The following is a 21,260-nucleotide window of genomic DNA, read 5'->3' on the forward strand; positions in this document are numbered from 1 at the left end:
CGGTGCAAGGAAAAGATCAGAAAAGAGGTTCCCAGGCCACAGGTGTGGGAAGGTGAGCTGTGATTGTATTTGCCGCATTTCATGCCTTAGGCTGGCTTCTGGATGTGCATGATTCTTTATAACTTCTGTGTGTCTGAAATGTTTCATAATGAAAGAAAAAGGAGGGAAATAAACATAACACAATTTATAGCATGAAGCCAAAGCACTCAAAGACACAGAATAGTACTATTTTGCCAGAGTGCAGGCGTATTTCCAGATGAATATCAAACATATTAGAGGGAGTGGCAGGAATCCGGGGAGAAACAGAGAGAGTGGGAGACAGAGAGAGAGAAGCAAGGGAAGTTCCCTGCCCTGAATGAAAATGACAATGACTAATTACAAATTTTAATTATGAGCAACAGACTCTCCAGGAAATAGATATGTCGTGATAAAGTGTAAAGTGTAAATACTTTAGAACTGCACTGCCCTGACTCAGATCCCAGCTCTGCCTCCTATGAGCTCCTTGATTGTGGGCAAATCACCTCTCTGAGGCTCAATTTCCCATCTACGAAATGAGGTTAATAATTAGACATACGTCACAGGTTTGTAAAAAGCAGTAGGCATGTTCATTATATGTGTAATGTGATTAAATATAGAGTACTTGTTCTGTTCCCCGTCCATTTTATAAAATCATTTTTTTAAAAGACAGCATGACTTGGGAGGCTGAGGCAGGAGGATTGCTTGAGCCCAGGAGTTTTGTTTTGTTTTGTTTTGAGATGAAGTCTCACTCTGTTCCCCAGAGGAGTGCAGTGGTGCAATCTTGTAGTGCAAGTGGTGTAGTGCAATGGTGCAATCTTGGCTCACTGCAACCTTTGCCTCCTGGCTTCAAGCAATTCTCCTGCCCCCAAGCGAGTCACCTGCCTCAGCCTCCTGGGTAGCTGGGATTACAGGCATCTGCAACCACGCCTGGCTAATTTTTTTTTTTTTTTTTTTTGGTATTTTTAGTAGACATGGGGTTTCACCATGTTGGCCAGGCTGTTCTCGAACTCCTGACCTCAGGTGATCCGCCTGCCTTGGCCTCCCAAAGTGCTGGGATTACAGGCGTGAGCCACTGCCCTGGGCCCAAGCCCAGGAGTTTGAGACTGCATTGAGCTATGATTGCGCCACTGCATTCCAGCCTGGGTGACAGAGTGAGACCCTATCTCTAAAAACAATAAAAATAAAAATAAAAAGAGCATAAACTAGGCCGGGTGCAGTGGCTCATGCCTGTAATCCCAGCACTTTGGGAGGCTGAGGCAGGTGGATTGCTTGAGGTCCAGAGTTCAAGACCAGCCTGGCCAATGTGATGAAACCCTGTCTCCACTAAAAATACAAAAATTAGCAGGGCGTGGTGGTGGGCTCCTGTAATCCCAGCTACTTGGGAGGCTGAGGCAGAAGAATTGCTGGAACCTGGGAGGGAGGTGGAGGTTGCAGTGAGCTGAAATTGCACCACTGCACTCTAGCCTGGGTGACAGAGCGAGGCTCTGTCTTAAAGAAAAAAAAAAAATGCATAAACTTTGTGGTCAGGCAAACCTTGGCCACTTATGTGCATGAATCACATTTTGAAGTCACAGCCTCCCTACAAGGCAGGACTCTGATTAACTCCATTGCACAGGTGAGGAAAACAAAGCTAAGGCCGGGTCTAAGGCCACACGGCTAGTAAATGACTGAACCAGTTCTCCAACCCAGGTTTAACTCTAGAGCTCCTAACTACCCCGAGACACGTGGACCTTGGTGGGGAAAATTCCAGTTGTGATAAGGACTGGCACGGGTCACACCGCCCAGGCTGGAAGCCACTCGCACCCTTTCCTGCCACTCCTGGGCTGCAGTGGCGCTGACTGCCTGCTGCACTGCAGCAAGCTGTGCCCTGGCCTGGCCTGGGTCTAGGGGGCCTGGTGGAGGCAGCCCTACAAGAGGGAAAGAGTCAGTCCTGGAAGGCAGATAGGGGCTGTCTGGGACTAGAACTGCAGGAAGAAGGAGCTAAATGACCACCCCTGACCTCCTCCACCAGTTGATGCCATGGGGTTCATAGAAACAGAGAGGTCTCTACAAAAAGGCCAAAAAGACAGATCCTGGCTGGGCTCAATGGCTCATGCCTATAATCCCAGCATTTTGGGGGGTCAAGGCGGGAAGATCACTTGAGTCCAGGAGTTCGAGACCAGCCTGGGCAATGTAGTGAGACCCTTTATTTTTTCCTCTACAGCAAATTTTTAAAAATTAGCTGGGCATGGTGCTGCGTGTCTGTGGGCCTGGCTATTTGGGAGGCTGAGGCAGAAGGATTGTTTAAGCCCAAGAGGTTGAGGCTGTAGTGAGCTATGATTGCACCACTGCACTCCAGACCCTATCTCAAATAATGGATAATAATAATGATAATAAAATAAAAAATTTAAAAAAGACATCTCAGGATTTGAGGCTGAAGCAGAGGCCAGGATCACCCCTAGTCCATTAGGAAGAGCCACAGCTTCAGGTATCTGGAAGTAAATTGTAGGCACGGCAGAGCAGAGCAGAGTTCCCTGAATGGTCCACAGCAGGGTAACAGGGCATATGCCCAGTGAGTGCAGGGGACCCGGTAGAGCGTTCTCCTCCACCTGCCTTTCAGGGATGACCTTGTCTCATTATTCCAGAGAGAATAGGCATCACAGAGCACCTTCTGAGCCCAGACCTGTCCATCCAAATGCCAACGTGGCATCTCTCATGGATATATATATGTATATATATATATATATATTTTTTTTTTTTTTTCCCCAAGGCAGAGTCTTGCTCTATTACCTAGTCTGGAGTGCAGTGGTGCAATGTCTGCTCACTGTAACCTCCGCCTCCCAGGTTCAAGCGATTTTCCAGCCTCAGCGTCACGAGTAGCTGGGATTATAGGCATGTGTCGCCACGCCCGGCTAATTTTTGTGTTTTTAGTAGAGATGGGGTTTCACCATGTTGCCCATACTGGTCTCGAACTCCTGACCTTGGGTAATCCACCTGCCTCGGCCTCCCAAAGTGCTGGGATTACAGGCGTGAGCCACTGTGCCCGGCTTCTCATGGTTACTTAATAGATGTCTGAAAGTTCACATGTGCAAGTTACAGACCAAGCTCTCCAGCCCAAGCACGTGCTTCTTCCAGTCTTCCCCATCTCTCTAAACGGCAGCTGCATCCACTCTGCCGCTCCTGCCAGAAACCTGAGTCATCTATAAGGCATTAATTCATTTGTTCACTTATCAAGTGGTCTGTGAGCACCTCTATGTGCCAGGCACTACATCTAAGCACCTAGAGTGCCTGGTATGTAAATGTCTCATCGAAGAATTTATAGCATCTCTTTCTCACCTCCCAGAATCTATTCACTCCCAATTCCATTCTCTCCTACTTCCAAAACATAATAAATCCACACATTTTCCCTCAATTTTAGTGCTATCACCCTTGTCTGAGCCACCATCACTTCTGTCTAGGTTAGAGAAAGACCCTCCAGTCTTACCTCCCCGATATCCATTCTTGCTTCCTTTTTATTTTATTATTTTATTTTGTTTTAATTTACTTAATTTTTAGAGACAGGGTCTTGTTCCCTTGACCAGGCTGCAATGCAATGGTGCCATCACAGCTCACTGTGGCCTCAAACTCTCAAACATCTGTGCTCAAGGGATCCTCCCACCTCCGTCTCTCAAGTAGGTGGTAGGTGGGACCACAGGTACATGCCACCATGCCTAGCTAATTTTTTATTTTTTGAGACAGGGTCTCACTCTGTTGCCTGGGCTGAAGTGCAGTGACACAAACACAGCTCCTGCAGCCTCAACCCCATGGGCTCAAATGATACCCAAACAGTGCTGGGATTACAGGTGTGAGCCACCATGCCCAGCCTCCAGCTAACTTCTTATTTTGTAATTTTTTTGTAGAGACGGGGTCTTGCTATGTTGCCCAGGCTGGTCTCAAACTCCCGGCCTCAAGCAATCCTCCCAACTTGGCCTCCCAAAGCACTGGGATTACAGGCATGAGCCACTGCACCTGGCCTTGCTTCCTTTTAATCCGCCCCTCACACAGAAGCCAGAGAAATCTTTAAATATGAGTCAGATCAGATCATTTTCCTGCTCAAAACATCTCTGTGCTGCTGAGGTGCTTTGTTGTGCTTCCAACCCCATCACATACTAGCATTCATTTTATTCCTGGAACACGATTTCTGGCCGTAGGGTCTTTGCCATTCTGTTCCCTCTGCCTGGGATGCTGTTCCCTGCACTCGTTGCTGGACAAGCTCCTACTCATCCTTTAGATGTCAGCCTGCTGTATATCCCCAAAGGAGCCCCCTCTTGGCCTCAATATAAATTGGGTCCCCAAGCTTTTGGCTTTCATGGCAAACACAACTTCTCATCACAGTCTAATCAAGTGTAACATTTGATGTGTGTGATCCTCTCATTACCCCCTGTCTGCACTGCACAGCAAGCCCCATAAAGAAGGGTCCGTGTCTCTGTCACTCTCATTGTGTCCCCAAAACAGGCATGCAATAAATGTTGGTACAACAAACAAATGTGGGATTTTTAGAGCCTTTGCTATAGACCCTTTGCACGCTGTGACCTCCCAAAAAAGGGATGGCATTTTTCCAAGTCCTATCTACAGGATGCCCAATGGGCTAGGACACTTCTGTCAACTATTGCCCAGAATAATTCAGCAGAACACCATTTGAAAACCACTGATTGGTGGGGTGCAGTGGCTCATGCCTGTAATCCCAGCACTTTGCAAGGCTGAGGTGGGAGAATTGCTTGAGTTCAGGAGTTCGAGACCAGCCAAGGCAACACAGGGAGACCCCATTTGTACAAAAAATAAAAATAAAAAAGTTAGCAGGGCATGGTGGTGCACCTGTAGTCCCAGCTGCTTGGGAGGCTAAGACGGGAAGATCGCTGGAGCCCAAGAGTGCAAGGATGCAGTGAGCTATGATAGTACTACATTTCAGCCTGGGCAACACAGCGAGACCCTGTGAAAGGAAAGACAGAAAAGAAAAGAAAATAGAGAGAGAACAGAAAAGATAGAGAGAGAGGAAGCAAGGAAGGAAAGACAGAAGGAGAAAGGGAAAGAAAGGAAGAAAGAAATAATAGAGGAGAAAGAAAGAAAAGAAAGAAAAAAGAGAAAAGAAATAGAAAGAGAGAGGTGGGAGGGAGGGAAGGAAGGAAAGAAGGAAGGAGAAAGAAAGGGAAAGAAAGGAATAAAGAAAGAGATGAAAGAAGGAAAGAAAGAAAGAAAAGAAAGAAAGGAAGAAAGAAAAGAAAGGAAAAGAAAGAAAGGAAGGAAGGAAGGAAGGAAGGAAGGAAGGAAGGAAGGAAGGAAGGAAAAAGAAAATCAGTGATATTGTGGCTGAGCTCAGGCCACAGGAATTGAGTCTCAGCTTGGCCACTCACAATCTGTATTACCTTGAGCAAGTTATTTAATGAGCCTTAGACTCTGTCCGTGAATTAGGGGGTGCTGTACCTACCTTACAGGGTTTCTGTGTCAGTTAGATGAGATCCAGATGTAAAGCTCTCTGCACGTGTCTGACACGTACCAGTGAGGACTTGTATTTGCCTTGTAATTAACAGCAGCTGCAGTTGTAGTAAATACATTCCTCTAGCTTTTTATTGCTTACGTGGATACATTTACCTTCGTTATCTCTGGGTAACACACCTGTGGGGTGGGTCAGCCTGAGGTTCATATTCCCATTTGACAGATAAGGAACTTGAGACTCGGTGAGGCAAAATGTTTGGCTCAATGTCCCTGACCTTGGTTAAGTGGAAGAGCTGGTACCCACATACAGTGCTGCTGGCTGCCGGCTGCTGGCTTCATACCACCATGCCCACCCCACAAACACACTCCATTGTCCTGGTGCATGACAAGCTTTCTCTGCAGAGAGGGCTGAGCTTCCCCTGCCCCACAGGTGACAGCTGGAGTCCTTCTGCCAGCACCTGTCCCCAGACCAACTTCCCAGTTTGGAGAGTGGCTACCTGTTTGGGGGCGGGGGGTGTCTTACCTTATTCCAGATGGAGGGCTCACCTGCCCTGGGGGCTGTCAGTGGCTTCTAAGGCACTAGGAGGTGGCGATGGCTGTAAGGAGGGAGACACCTGGGATCCTCTCTCTTTGCAGCAAGAGCTTCCGGAGACACCAGTGACCCTTCCTCCTATACGCCTGCTGCTGAGAGAGCCTCCAAGCGGGTCAAACGCCAAACTCCAGCCTCAGCTGCAGCGGATTAAAGGAAGCGTTAATGATCTCCCCAGGGCAGAAGAGAGAACCGGGTCCAGCCCAGGACCCTTGAACTCTGAGCAGGTGGGGAAGGTAACATGTCCCACGCTCTGCCCACACTGTCCTCCACCAGGGCCCTCACCTGCGCGGGGACCCATGGCACGGAGGGGTTGGGGAGACGCTGGAGCCCAAGGCACCATCCTGCTTCACTCACCCAGTCTTCCACTGTCCCGCCTCCACGCTGGGGACAGGCAGGCTTGGGACGAGCTGGAGGAAGAAGGGGGAGGAAAAATGCTGGCGGCGGATGGAGGGGACAGAGGCAAAGTGCCAGGAGGGATGTCCAGCCACAGCCCTCACCGCAGTGGCGGCCACAGGAACAGCAACCACTGCTTGTGCAACCCCTTTCCATACACTCTCCAGACGGAGGCACGGCAAAGAACAGGTGTCTGCCTGAAGTCGGGAGTTCGAGACTAGCCTGACCAACATGGAGAAACCCTGTCTCTACTAAAAATACAAAATTAGCCGGGTGTGGTGGTGCATGCCTGTGATCCCAGCTACTCGGGAGGCTGAGGCAGGAGAATCACTTGAACCCAGGAGGTGGAGGTTGTGGTGAGCCGAGATTGCACCATTGCACTCCAGCCTGGACAACAAGAGTGAAACTCAGTCTCAAAAAAAAAAAAAAGAAGAAGAAGAAGAAGAAGAAGAAGAAGAAGAAGAAGAAGAAGAAGAAGAAGAAGAAGAAGAAGAAGAAGAAGAAGAAGAAGAAGAAGAAGAAGAAGAAGAAGAAGAAGAAGAAGAAGAAGAAGAAGAAGAAGAAGAAGAAGAAGAAGAAGAAGAAGAAGAAGAAGAAGAAGAAGAAGAAGAAGAAGAAGAAGAAGAAGAAGAAGAAGAAGAAGAAGAAGAAGAAGAAGAAGAAGAAGAAGAAGAAGAAGAAGAAGAAGAAGAAGAAGAAGAAGAAGAAGAAGAAGAAGAAGAAGAAGAAGAAGAAGAAGAAGAAGAAGAAGAAGAAGAAGAAGAAGAAGAAGAAGAAGAAGAAGAAGAAGAAGAAGAAGAAGAAGAAGAAGAAGAAGAAGAAGAAGAAGAAGAAGAAGAAGAAGAAGAAGAAGAAGAAGAAGAAGAAGAAGAAGAAGAAGAAGAAGAAGAAGAAGAAGAAGAAGAAGAAGAAGAAGAAGAAGAAGAAGAAGAAGAAGAAGAAGAAGAAGAAGAAGAAGAAGAAGAAGAAGAAGAAGAAGAAGAAGAAGAAGAAGAAGAAGAAGAGGTGTCTGGGGCCCTGAAAAACTGTCAGGAGTGACCGAGCCATGTCCAGGAGCCCACATCAGGCCCAGGACATCAGTAAAGCCAGCGCGGCACAGCGGAGGTTTCTGCCAGATGCCCAAAGCATCCAAAACTTTATTTTTTATTTCTGAGACAGGATCTCACTCAGTCACTCAGGCTAGAGTACACTGGTACCATCACAGCTTGCTGCAGGCTCAACCTCCTGGGCTCAAGTGATCCTCCCACCACAGCCTCCCGAGTAGCTGGGACTACAGGCGTGCACCACTACGCCCAGCTAATTTTTTCATTTTTTTGGTAGAGAGAGAATCTTGCTATGTTGCCCAGGCTGGTCTCCAACTCCTGGGTTTAAGTGGTCCCCCCACCTTGGCCTCCAAAAGTGCTGGGATTACAGGGGTCAAACACTGTGCCTGGCCAAATACCAAAACATTTTAAAAATAGTTACTAGTATTTGCAAACCAAGATCTCCCAGATTTTAGAGAACTATTTGGACATTTCTTATAAAGTTACCATACACTTTGCCGAGCGCAGTGGCTCATGCCTTTGGGAGCACTTTGGGAGGCCAAGGTGGGCGGATCATGAGGTCAGGAGTTTGAGACCAGCCTGGACGATATGGTGAAACCCCATCTCTACTAAAAATACAAAAATTAGCTGGTGTTGTGGCAGGCCCTGTAATCCCAGCTACTCAGGAGGCTGAGGCAGGAGAATCATTTGAACCTGGGAGGCAGATGGAGGTTGCAGTGAGCCGAGACTGTGCCATTGCACTCCAGCCTAGGTGACAAGGTGAAACTCCATCTAAAAAATAAAATAAAATAAATAAATAAATAAATAAATAAATAAATAAATAAATAAATAAAGTTACCATACACCTCCCCCATGACCCAGCAATTTCACTCTTAGGTATTTATTAAGAGAAATGGAGACATAAGTTCCCAAAAAGTTATGCACACAAGTGTTCATGGTGGCCTTATTCAAAACAGTTTCTAAGTGGAAACAATGCCAATTCCATCAACAGGTGAGTGGAGAAACAAACTGCGGTGCATCTAACACCATGGAAAACTTTCATTGAAAGGAATGAACTACCCAACCCATGCAACACCATGGATGAATTGAAGACTCTAGGAAACATTATGCTGAGCAAAAGGAACTGACCTGGGCTGGGCGCGGTGGTCACACCTGTGATCCCAGCACTTTGGGACGCTGAGGTGGGTGGATCACCTGAGGTCAGGAGTTCGAGACCAGCCTGGCCAATGTTGTAAAACCCCGTCTCTACTAAAAATACAAAATCAAATTAGCCTGGTGTGGTGGTGTGCGCCTGTGGTCCCAGTTACTCATGAGGCTGAGACAGGAGAATCGCTTGAACCCAGGAGGTGGAGGCTGCAGTGAGCCAGGATCACGCCACTGCACTCCAGCCTGGGTGAGACAGAGCAAGACTCCATCTCAAAAAAAAAAAAAAAAAAAAAAAGGAGCCGACGTGAAAAGAGTACAGACCTTATGATTCTATTTATGTGAGGTTCAAGAACAGGAAAGATGGATTTGTGGTGACAGAAGTCAAAGAACAGGACCCAGTGAACAACTGGAAGAGGGTGGGAGTGTGCTCTCAGAGGTGATGGAAATTTCTATTATCTTGAATTGGGTTATAATTATATGGTATATACAATTGGTAAAACCCAGTGAATTGAAGGATGAACACTTAAGCTTTTTCTTTCTTTCTTTTTTTTTTTTAACCAAGTCTCACTCTATCACCCAGGATGGAGTGCAATGGCGCCATCTCAGCTCACTGCAACCTCAGTCTCCTGGGTTCAAGTGATTCTCCTGCCTCACCCTCCCAAAGTGCTGGGATTACAGGCATGAGCCACCATGCAGGGCTGACTCATGCATTTTATTGTACGTAAATTATCTCTTTAAAAATGAGAGCAGATGGCCAGGCACGGTGGCTTACGCCTGTAATCCTAGCACTTTGGGAGGCCGAGGCGGGCGGATCATGAGGTCAAGAGATTGAGACAATCCTGGCCAACATGGTGAAACCTCATCTCTACTAAAAATACAAAAATTAGCTGGGCGTGGTGGGGCGCACCTGTAGTCCCAGCCACTCGGGAGGCTGAGGCAGAAGAATCGCTTGAACGCAGGAGGTGGAGGTTGCAGTGAGCCAGGATCACGCCATTGCACTCTAGCCTGGGTGACAGAGCAAGACTACATCTCAAAAAAAAAAAAAAGAAAGAAAAAGAAAAAGAAAGAGCAAATATACAAACAGTGAATTCATACAGAGCAAATACACTGAGCAAATACAGTTATTGCGAGTCTGTTTCCCAGATTTTAGTTTCAGCCCATCGTCACCATGTAAGAACGTGGGTCTTATGTTGCCAGCATTCGTTTTTCAAGAGAAATCTAAGTCTGGGTTTTGTTTTTGTTTTTTTTTTTTTAATAGGAACTCTGATGACTTGTAAGGTTTGGCAAATTCAAAAGCAACAAAAATAGCTAAAATGTGGGCTATGTCAAATGATGCACGGGGCTCTTTTTGCAACCTGTATTCCTGGGTCACATGTTCTTCTAGGGGGCTCAAGATGCTATTTCTTCCTGGATTTTCTACAGACTTAATAACACACCTTCACCTACCCACATCCCTAACAACCCAAATGTTGCTATTTGTTGCAAGAATTAAAAAGACCAAATCCTCAAGGCTGAAATAAATAAGCTTTCCTAGGCAACATGCAAGCCTGGGAGAAAGAGTCCCTGTTAAGACAAGATACATTTGTTGACTTAGTAACAATGAGCCCTTGGGCAAGTCTCTCAGCCTCTCTGAGCAATCAGTTTCCTCCCTAGCTCTCCCAAAACGATGCAATCCCCTAAATTAACCATGAGCTGCCTACCTGGCATTTAGTTGACACTGAGGATTTCAAGGCTTATTCTTTCTCTTTAGTGTGGCTTCAAAGAGGGAAAACTACACTGTTTCTTCTCTCTCTCTCTCTTCCTCTCTCTCTTCCTCTCTCTCTCTCTTCCTCTCTCTCTCTCTTCCTCTCTCTCTCTCTGTCTCTCTCTCTCTCTCTCTCTCTCTCTCTCTCTCTGGTTTTGTTTGTTTCTATCTTATCTCCCAAGAGTCACAGTTCTCACAAACCTGGCTTGCTTTTCATCCACAGTAGCTGTGGGAGAGTGTGTGGGTTAAGAACCCAGAGATGGGGCTGGGCATGGTGTCTGACACCTGTAATCCCAGCATTTTGGGAGGCCGAGGTGGGCAGATCGCTTGGGCCCAGGAGTTTGAAACCGGCCTAGGCACCATGGTGAAACCCTGTCTCTACAAAAATTAGAAAAAAAAAAAAAAAATGCTGGGTGTGGTGGTGTGCACCTGCAGTCCCAGCTACTCAGGAGGCTGAGGAGGGAGGATCACTTCAACCCAGGAGGTCGAGGCTGCTCCTCCTCCTCCTCCCCGTCCTCCTCTCCTCCTCCTCCTCTTTTCTCTTCTCCTTTTCCTTCTCCTTCTCCTTCTTCTTTTCTTGTTTTTTATTTTTTCCAGGCTGGAGTGCAGTGGCACAATCTCGGCTCACTGCAATCTCCACCTCCTGGGTTCAAGCCATTCTCCTGCCTCAGACTCCCAAGTAACTGGGAGTGCAGGCGCCTGCCATCATGCCCGGCTAATTTTTGTATTTTTAGTAGAAACAAGGTTTCACCATGTTGGCCAGGCTGGTCTCAAACTCCTGACCTCAGGTGATTCACCCGCTTCGGCCCCCCAAAGTGCTGGGATTACAGGTCTGAGCCACTGCGCCCAGACCACTTCTTAATACTAAGTTTTTTTTTTCTGTATTCATGAAAGTCCAGTGTAGTTTTCCAGAGACTAAGTAGCATGACCTGTAGTAATAGACTGAATACAGAAACAAAAATGAGATTCCAGCTGTTTTCTCTTAAACTAGGCATTAAAAAGATTTGTAAAAACATAAAAACGATGCCACTGTTTCTAATAAATCTTTTGGGAAAATATGGGCTTTTTAAAAAATAAAATATTATTCAACATGCAGTGGGCTTATTATTCTTTAAAAAAGCAGTACGTGGACCAGGCATGGTGGCTCACACCTGTATCCCAGCACTTTGGGGGGCGGACCACCTGAGGTCAGGAGTTCAAGACCAGCCTGGCCAACATGGTGAAAACCCATCTCTACTAAAAATACAAAAATCAGCAGCTGGGCGCAGTGGCTCATGCCTGTAATCCCAGCACTTTGGGAGGCCGAGGCGGGCAGATCATGAGGTCAGGAGATTGAGACCATCCTGGCTAACATGGTGAAACCCTGTCTCTACTAAAAATACAAAAAATTAGCCGGGTGCCTGTAGTCCCAGCTACTCAGGAGGCTGAGGCAGGAGAATGGCGTGAACCCAGGAGGTGGAGCTTGCAGTGAGCCGAGATCGTGCCACTGCACTCCAGCCTGGGTGACAGGGCAATACTCCGTCTGAAAAAAAAAAAAATACAAAAATTAGCCAGGTGTGGTGGTGCGTGCCTGTAATCCCAGCTACTCAGGAGGCTGAAAATCACTTGAACCCAGGAGGTGGAGGTTGCAGTGAGCCAAGATCGTGCCACCGCACTCCAGCCTGGGCAACAGAAGGAGACTCCATCTCAAAAAAAAAAAAAAAAAACAAACAACAACAACAAAAAAAAACCAGTACATGTTTATAATTGTTTCTTGATTTAAATGTCTAATACGGTAAATATCTATAGCTATCATCCACATAACAAAAGCTCCTTGGGGTCCTTGGTGTTAAGGGGTCTGCGACCAGTTTTAGAACTTGTGCTCTATGGCCAACTCGTATGAGCCTGTGCACCTAGGAAAACTCTTGTAAATGTTATGTCTAAACCCAAAGCCACATAATTGGTTAAAAGGTGTCTTCTGATGAAAAGCGACCCTTACCGGAAATGCCTATTTATGGCAGTAGATTCTGTTGGGGTACAAGCTGTTTATATCTCAATAAACCTTGCCGGTGAGTGTATAGTAGATTGTTAATGAATCAACAAGGTCTTTAAAAATTAATCACTAAACACTTCAACAGTAGGTCAACCATGGCAGAGAGGTTAAAATTTGGAGTGTGACTTCAAGACACTTGGAGATTATTGGAGTGGAACAAGATCCTTTGGAAGCCTGTTGACCAAAAACTTCCAGCAGTACAAATCTGGGTTATAGCAGGTGGCTTTACTGATAACCCACTGTCATGGGCATTTGTGGCAAGTTCCAGCACGGGGACAGTTGTATGGCATGTAGGTAAGTACCTGGGCTCTGCCTTCAGTGTTCAGCTAAATCCTGGCTCTACTGACTTCATGACTTCTGGTAAGTATCCCCATTCACTGCCCTGTGCGTCAGTTTACCCATTTGTCAAATAATTAGGGCTGCTGTAAGGATTAAATAAAATAATGATCTGGGGTGGGAAATGGCCAGCAAAACCTGCCCTTCTCCCTTCCTGGGCACAAGGCTGATTACACTGGGCATCCCCGATTTATGTCTAGCTGTGGCTAACTCTTGCCAGTGGAATGAAAGGGACTGTGATTCACACAATTTCTCCCTCCCGTGATTAAGAGGGAGCTCCCTGCCCTTGTCTTCCCCTTCTTTCTGACTTCTTGCTGGTCAGGATGGTGACTGAGTCCCCTTGCAGGCTGTGTGTATGGAAAACAATAGAGCTGCTAGCAGCCTGGGTTCCTGTTGGAACAGAGAAGCCACTGACTTGGAGCCTCCCTGTGGACCGAGACATGGAACAGAATGAATTTCCTTATTTTAGCCGTGTTATTGCTGAGTCACTTGTTACAACAGTGCAGGCTTTCACCCTAAAACATTCATGCACATTGTTTCCAAGTGTGGCTGCTCATGATAAGGGCTGGGTAAACTTTGCTATTAGGACCCTGCTGTCTTGCTCTGGAAGGATACAGCTACTCCAGTCTCAGCACAGGAAAGACACACAGAACACTTTTTTTTTCTTAAGACAGGGTCTCATTCTGTAGCCCAGGCTGGAGTGCAGTGGCACAATCTTGGCTCACTGCAACCTCTGCCTCCCGGGTTCAAGCAATTCTCCTGCCTCAGTCCCCCAAGTAGCTGGGATTACAGGTACACACCACCACGCTGGCTAATATTTGTGTTTTTAGTAGAGAAGGGGTTTCCCCATGTTGGCCAGGCTGGTCTCGAGCTCCCAACCTCAAGTGATCTGCCCACCTCAGCCTCCCAAAGTACTGGGATTACAGGCATGGACCACCACGCCCAGCCACACAGAACACATTCTGAATCTTTTGCAGCATTGCAGAGACACACACTTTGTCTTTAGACTTCATGGCTCAGTAGGTGTGTGACGTGGGCAAGTTACTTCACCTCTGCAAATCTGCTTCATTATCCGTTAAACGAGGGAGAAATAACAACACCTCCTTCACAGAATAGTGGCAAGCCTTCAATGAGGTAACACCTGTAAACTGTTGAGCTTTCTTCCGTAAGTGCTAAATAACTGTGTGCTACTATTTTAATAACCATCTTCCATATTCCTAGTAGGGAGCAGCTCATAAATTGCCACCTATTGAAGTTGTTCTGAATCCGGGGTTGGTCGCTGCATCTTGCAGGTGTTTTGCCCAGCAGGATGATCACCTGATAGTGAAAAGCATCTGGTTTTCAGTCCCAGGGCCTTCCTGTCCCCACATAGCCAAAGCCCACTGGGAGTTAGAATAAAACGGAGAAGGCAGATATGGGACCTGCTGGCTACACCTTAGGAAATGTCTGTTCTCATGGTGTCTGTTGATGTGGCTACAGCCTAGACCTTAATGCAAGCCTGGCTCTAAGAAGCAAATTGTCTTGTTTTTTTTGTTTGTTTTGTTTTTGTTTTTTTGTTTTTGTTTTTTTTTTTTTTTTGAGACGGAGTCTTGCTCTGTTGCCCAGGATGGAGGGCAGTGGCGTGATCTTGGCTCATTGCAACCTCTGCCTCCCGGGTTCAAGAAATTCTCCTGCCTCAGCCTCCCGAGTAGCTAGGATTACAGGCGCCCACTAACACGCCCGGGTAATTTTTGTATTTTTAGTAGACATGGGGTTTCCCCATATTGGCCAGGCTGGTCCCAAACTTCTGACCTCAGGTAATCCACCCACCTAGGCCTCCCAAAGTGCTGGGATTATAGGCGTGACCCACTGCGCCCAGCCCCGATTGTTTCTGTTTGTTTTGAGACAGGATCTTGCTCTGTCACCCAGGCTGGAGTGCAGTGGCATGCTCACAACTCACTGCAGTCTCAACCTCCTGGGCTCAAGCGATCCTCCTGCTTCAGCTTCCTGAGTAGCTGAGACTATAGGTGTGCGCCACCACACCTGACTAGTTTTTTTATTTTTTGTAGAGACAGGTTCTATGTTGCGCAGGCTGGCCTCAAGCTCCTGGGCTCAAACGATCCACCCACCTCGGCCTCCTGAAGTGCTGGGATTACAGGCCTGAGCCATCATGCCCAGCCTCAAATATTTCATAGGTTACATATTATATCATTGTCTCTAATGTCCTCTAAATTCTACAACTTTCATTATCATCACCCACATCCCATAATAAATAGTAGAGGGGAGGCTTTAGTGACATTCCATTGACTAAAGCAAAGGGGAGAAAACCATTCTCTCCACCTGCCAGGCCAGATCAGGCCCACTGCTTGTTTTTATCAATAAAGTTTTATTGGAACACATCCCTTTTCATTTGTTTACCTATCATCTCTGGCTCTTTTTGTGCAACAATGGTAGAGCTGAATACTTGTGACAGAGACCACATGGCCTGCAAAGCCTAAAATATTTACTACCTGGCCCTTTACAGAAAATGCTGCCCTTTGACCCACAGCATCTCCCTGTGAGGTACCGTCTCCAGAGTCCAGGGAACTGGAAGGAAAAACCTTCAAACTCTCCCATTCCCATTCCCGCTCAGAAGTTGCTAAAACCCTCCAGGAAGAAACATGAATTCAAAGCAACTGTCTGCTAACAAAGATAAGTGCTTCTCTGGAGCCCTCCAGCTTGACTAACAGCCCATTTGCCATCAACCTGGTTATTATGAGAATTTCAATTTAAATATAATCCTTCTCTTTCTCTCTTTTTTTTTTTGAGACAGAATCTCACTCTGTTGCCCAGGCTGGAGTGCAGTGGCACCATCTCGGCTCACTGCAACCTCTGCCTCACGAGTTCAAGTGATTCTCATGCCTCAGCCTCCGAGTAGCTGGGATTACAGGTGCACACCACCACACCCAGCTAATAAATATAATTCTTCTATGTGTGTGTCTAAACTACTGAGAAAAAGCACAAACAGGACAGAATTGTGAACAAAGCACTCTCTTGAGGCTTTTCTCTGTTAGATACTTTCAAACTTAAAAAACAGGCCAGGCGCAGTGGCTCACGCCTGTAATCCCAGTCCTTTGAGAGGCCAAGGCGGATGGATCACTTGAGGTCGGAAGTTCGAGACTAGCCTGATCAACATGGAGTAACCCCATTTCTACTAAAAATACAAAATTAGCCATTGCACTCCAGCCTGGGCAACAAGAGTGAAAATCTGTCTCAAAAAAAAAAAAAAAAAATTCCAAAATAATTTTGCCAAGGGAAGAAGCCAGACACACAAAAAGTACATACTCTGATTCCATTTACATACAAATCTAGAATCTGGGAACAAATTTCTTGTGATGGATATACGTTTGCCTGGGGATGGGAGAGGCAGGATGGAGGGGTCACATAGGGGAAGAAGGAAATTTCTTGGGGCAATGCTGATATGGTTTGGCTGTGTCCCCACGCAAATCTCATCTTGAATTGTAGCTCCCATAATTCCCACGTGTTGTGGGAGGGACCCGGTGGGAGATAACCAAATCAGGGGGGCAGTTTCCCCCATACTGTTCTCGAGGTGGTGAATAAGTCTCACGAGATCTGATGATTTTATGTGGGTTCCCCCTTTCACTGAGTTCTCATTCTTTCTTTGCCGGCCGCCATGTAAGACGTCTCTGTGCTCTTCTGCCATGATTGTGAGGCCTCCCCAGCCATGTGGAACTGTGAGTCCATTAAACCTGTTTCCTTTATAAACTACCCAGTCTCGGGTATGTCTTTATCAGCAATGTGCAAACGGACTAATACAGATGGGCATGTTTGTTCTCTTGTAATGGTTTCATCGGTTATGCCTGTGTCAAAACTCTTCAAATTGTACATGTATGTGTAGTTTACCATGTCATTTCTACCTCAACAAAATTGTTTTAAGGAATTATAAAAGTCTTTATATAAAGGGGTTCTTATGGAAAAACATGGACCAACATTACATGAAAGAAGCCATGGTTGAAGTTGAGATGGAGGATTAGGGGCTGGAGGGAAATTCTTGGCTTCTGAGGGCTTCCATGAAGTTGTGAATGCACTACAGATTATAACGGTGTGGCAGTACTTGAGTGTCTTGGTTCCCCTTATAAGTACTTTTTTTTTTTTTTTAAAGAGCCAGGGTCTTGCTCTGTTGCCCAGAGTATAGTGCAGTGGCACAATCATAGCTCACTGCAGCCTTGACCTCCCAGGCTCAATCCATCTTCCCACCTCAGCCTCCCAAGTATCTTGGACTATAGGTGTGCACCACCACATCTGGCTAGTTTTTGTAGTTTTTGTAGAGATGGGGATCTCACTCTATTGCCCAGGCTGATCTCTAACTCCTGGACTCAAACAATCCTCCTGCCTTGACCTCTCAAAGTGCTGGAATTACAGGTGTGAGCCACTGTGCCCAGCTTCAAGTACATTCCTATATTTAAATGGGTATGTATTTCTTCATGGAGCCAAATATCGGCACTCTGTTTCTGCTATTCAGTGTTAAAATGTCTAGAATGTATTCATTCCTGGATTCAGCCATTCAGCAGGTATTTCTTAAGTGCAAATGTGTGCCAGGCAGTGTTCTAAGCTCTGGGGGTTAAACAGAAAGTATGGCAGGTCTATCCTCACTCTTGGGTCTTCATTCTCATTCTCTAGGGGCGTCTTCTCCCAGCCTAAGATCACGCTGCAGTGTTTCTCAAATTATGAACTAGAGCTACACACAAAGGCTTTTCTGACCTCTGTCTCCCTCTAGCTGCTGCACTGGCTTCCCTTGTTTCCCTCCACCGATCAGTTCCTGACAGTCTACACTTGCCACTCCCTGTGGGGCGCACCCGACCTCCTTGCAGGGTGGAGGCATTCACTTCCTGGCTGCTGGGAGAGTGTGGCAGCTGGCTTCCAGCTGAGTCTCCCAAAAAGGAACTGTCCTTGGCCAGAGGAAGGACAATTCCCCTAAATCCACAGCCTAAATCCAGTGCTTGGTCAGTGGGGAGGTCCCTGTCCTTCCTTGGGTGCAGAGCATATCTGAGGGACATCCCAGCTGCGCAGCTCCCTGAGAGGTTGGCTGAGGCCTCTGTTGCGACCTCACTGCAGCTCAACTTCTCCCTCTGCCCTGTTCTGCCTCCCTTCCTCCCTTATCAACGTACTCTGAGGATATTTTCCAGTAAGCCACCTCCACTCAGATCTGCATCTCAGAATATGATTCTTGGGAAATCCAATCTACACCACCACCTTCACCTCCATTATCCATTAACCCCTCACCCCACTGGGACCTGGCGTCTGCCTCTACCCCAAAGATGATCTCCACTGTCACAGATCCATGCATGGCTTTCCCCACAGATTTCTTGACAGGCAGCATTTCAGACTGTGGCTTTCTCCTTCCCTGAAATTTCCCCTCTCCCCAGATCTGAGACTCCACTTTCTCATGTTGTCCATGCCCAACCCTCACCTCATCAATGCCTCTTTGAATCTTTGACTCTTTCTGCTCAGATCTCGTCTTCTTTCTTCTTCTCAAATGATGGTATTTCCTGAGCCCTCATTCTACATGCTTACCCATTTCCATGCCTCAGCCATCACCTGTGATTTACAAACCCCAAATTGATATCTCTATTATTGGGTTCTTCCTTAAACATGCATCTCTCTAACCATCCATTTATCCATCCATCCGTCAATCCATGCATCCATTCATCTATGCATCCGTCCAACCATGCAGCCATCCATACATCCATCCATCTATGCATCCATCCATCCATCCATCTATGCATCCATCCATCCATGCATCTGTCCGTCCGTCCATCCATCCGTCCATCCATCCATCCATCCATCCATGCATCTGTCCATCCATCTGTCCATCCATCCATCCATCCGTCTGCCCATCTGTCCATCCATCTGTTCATCTGTCTGTCCATCCATCCATTCATCCATGCATCCAACAAATATTTTCAGAGTACATTCTATGTGCTCTGAGCTAGGTGCTAAGGATATAGTGGTGAAAAAATATAGTGTCCTCACCACATAAACGCAGCTGCCAACTGGACAGCTCCACTGGGCTGTTTCCCAGCTCCTTGACACATCATATTGCACACCCACCCGCCACTCCCTGCACCAGGAAACCCACTCTTATCCTCCAGGGTCCTCTCCCTTGGCTAGTAGTGGTTCACCAAGTCAGAAACGTGAGATTGTCCTAGACTCCTCTCCTTCACTCTCTACAGACCCCAGCATCCATCTCATTGGCTCTTCATGCATTTAGCTCTTCCTTGTATCTCTATGCTACAGCCCTGATTCCGGCTTTTATAAATTCTTGCCTCAACTTCCAAATTAGTTTCCCAGCTAGCCTCAAGGTCCAGACCCTTCCAGTTCCTGCTCCACACCCTCCTAGAGGGGATGGTTAATGTTCACTCTTCAAGCATGTCATCCACGTTGGATCCCTTTTCTACCCTTCCTGACTGTGCTCGGTGCCCCATGAAGCTGATTGCTGTGGGTTTCAGGTGATATCACCTGGTTCTCCTTGCTTCCTGGCATCCAGTTAGGTTTGACCAATAAGAGGTTCAAGCAGGCTGGGCGTGGTGGCTCACGCCTGTAATCCCAGCACTTTGGGAGGCTGAGGTGGGAGGATCACTTGAGCCTGGGAGGTTGAGGCTGCAGTGAGCTGAGATTGCACCACTGCACTCCAGCTTAGGTGACAGAGTGAGACCCTGTTTCAAAACAAAACAAACAAACAAAAAAAGACACCTCTTGATAGCCGTTTATATAGATCTTTTTTTTTTTTTTTTTTTTTTTTTTTTTTTGTATTTTTAGTAGAGACGGGGTTTCACCATGTTAGCCAGGACGGTCTCGATCTCCTGACCTTGTGATCCGCCCACCTCGGCCTCCCAAAGTGCTGGGATTACAGGCTTGAGCCACCGTGCCCGGCCGATAGCCGTTTATATAGACCTATCTCATTGTCTTAGTGGCTAAACATTCCGGCTTCCGGATGAAGTATAGTTTATTTAGCTGTTCCCTTCTTAAACCCAGCACTACTAGTTGTTCCCCAATATCCAGTCTCTCCTTCTTCCCCAATAGCAGAAGTGTCACATCTAAGCTGGGGACAAGACATTCAGAATAAAGACTACGAGTTGCAGCCTCCCTGCTCATGTGATTTTCTGCCCAATGGGATGTGAGCATAGCTGGGGGTCATGCCCTTAGTGGGGAGGAGCATGCTCTCCCCATCCGTCTGTCTCTTTCCCCACTGGCTGGGATGTGACTGTGGAAGTGAGATATCTGTGCCTATGCAGATGAAGACAGTGTTGCAAGGATGGAAGGCGTCTTGGGGCCTTAAGTAGAGCGAGGATACTAGCCCTGGACTCCTTACAGCCAGACAGTCCATAATAACAGGTTGGTCTAACTACAAAGACCACATTAACCAATAACCAGTAGCAACTCCCAAGGGCGAAGAAAAGCACGTGAAAAGAGCTTGTCCTCTGTCATGCTCCCTGACCTCGGACACTCACAACTTTTGCCGTTTCTGCACATTGCCTCAACTGTTATTTACCTAACAGCTTCTTTCAATTTAGCTCACCTGCAAAATACAACAGAAATGTATTTATTTAAAAGGAAAACTAGCTGGGCATGATAGCTCATGTCTAATCCCAGCACTTTGGGAGGCCAAGGTGGAAGGATCGCTTGAGCCCAGGAGTTCGAGAGCAGCCTGGGAAACATAGTGATATCTCATTTCTACAAGGAAAAAAAAAATTAGCTGGGCATGGTGGTGTGCGCCTGTGGTCCCAGCTGCTACTCAGGAGGCTGAGGTGACAGGACCTCTTGAGCCCAGGAGGCCAAAGCTACAGTGAGCCATAATCGTGCCACTGCACTCCAGCCTGGGGGACAGAGTAAGACCCTGTCTCTAAACAAACAAACAAATAAAAGGAAAACTTGGTTGGGCATGGTGGCTCATGCCTGTAATCCGAACACTTTGGGAGGCCAAGACAAGTGGATCACGAGGTCAGGAGTTCAGCCTGGCAAAGATGGTGAAACCCTGTCTCTACTAAAAATACAAAAATTAGCTGGGCACTGCGGCAGGCACCTGTAATCCCAGCTACTCAGGAGGCTGAGACAGGAGAGTTGCTTGAACCCTGGGGGTGGAGGTTGCAGTGAGCCGAGATCACACCATCGCACTCCAGCCTTGGCGACAGAGAAGACTCCATCTCAAAAAAAAAAAAGAAAAAGAAACCTTAACAGACCATTGTTTGCCATATCCAACAGGGGGCGATGAAAAACCGAATAAAACCAAACTATGTTATTAAATCAAAAATTAAAAACAAAATGAAATACAGGTAACCTGAAAAATAAGTTCCCAAGGAGAAGAATGGGCCCTTTGTTGCTTATGCAATAACGACCTGTAGTCACTGCTAGTACCCATAACTTTTAACTTTATGCCTGAAAAGTCTCATTTTAATCACTTAAGATTTAATCACGTGATCTCATTCTCATCACAATGACTCTAGAAAATGCAATGATGGCAAGGGC

The 21,260-nt window shown here is 46.7% G+C and overlaps 1 protein-coding gene across 6 annotated transcripts in view; it reads right to left on the minus strand.

Annotated features, from left to right (window-relative positions):
• Window positions 1-9,651, minus strand: part of SLC5A11 (solute carrier family 5 member 11) — a 72,543-nt gene extending 62,892 nt beyond the window's left edge. For 5 of the 6 annotated variants that reach the window (XM_055299202.2, XM_055299201.2, XM_055299200.2 and 2 more), the window contains exons 1-2: window positions 6,416-6,709; window positions 5,993-6,198 (exon numbers count right to left, since the gene is read on the minus strand). The gene's annotated coding sequence lies outside the window, so the exon portion shown is untranslated. Of the gene's footprint in view, window positions 1-5,992; window positions 6,199-6,343; window positions 6,710-8,190; window positions 8,269-9,550 lie in introns of those variants that run through there. The other variant, XM_055299197.2, reaches the window with a different exon arrangement.
• Window positions 9,652-21,260: the final 11,609 nt, after the last annotated feature.

Source organism: Symphalangus syndactylus, chromosome 11 (assembly GCF_028878055.3).
Source record: "Symphalangus syndactylus isolate Jambi chromosome 11, NHGRI_mSymSyn1-v2.1_pri, whole genome shotgun sequence".
In the NCBI taxonomy this organism is placed as follows: Eukaryota; Metazoa; Chordata; class Mammalia; order Primates; family Hylobatidae; genus Symphalangus; species Symphalangus syndactylus.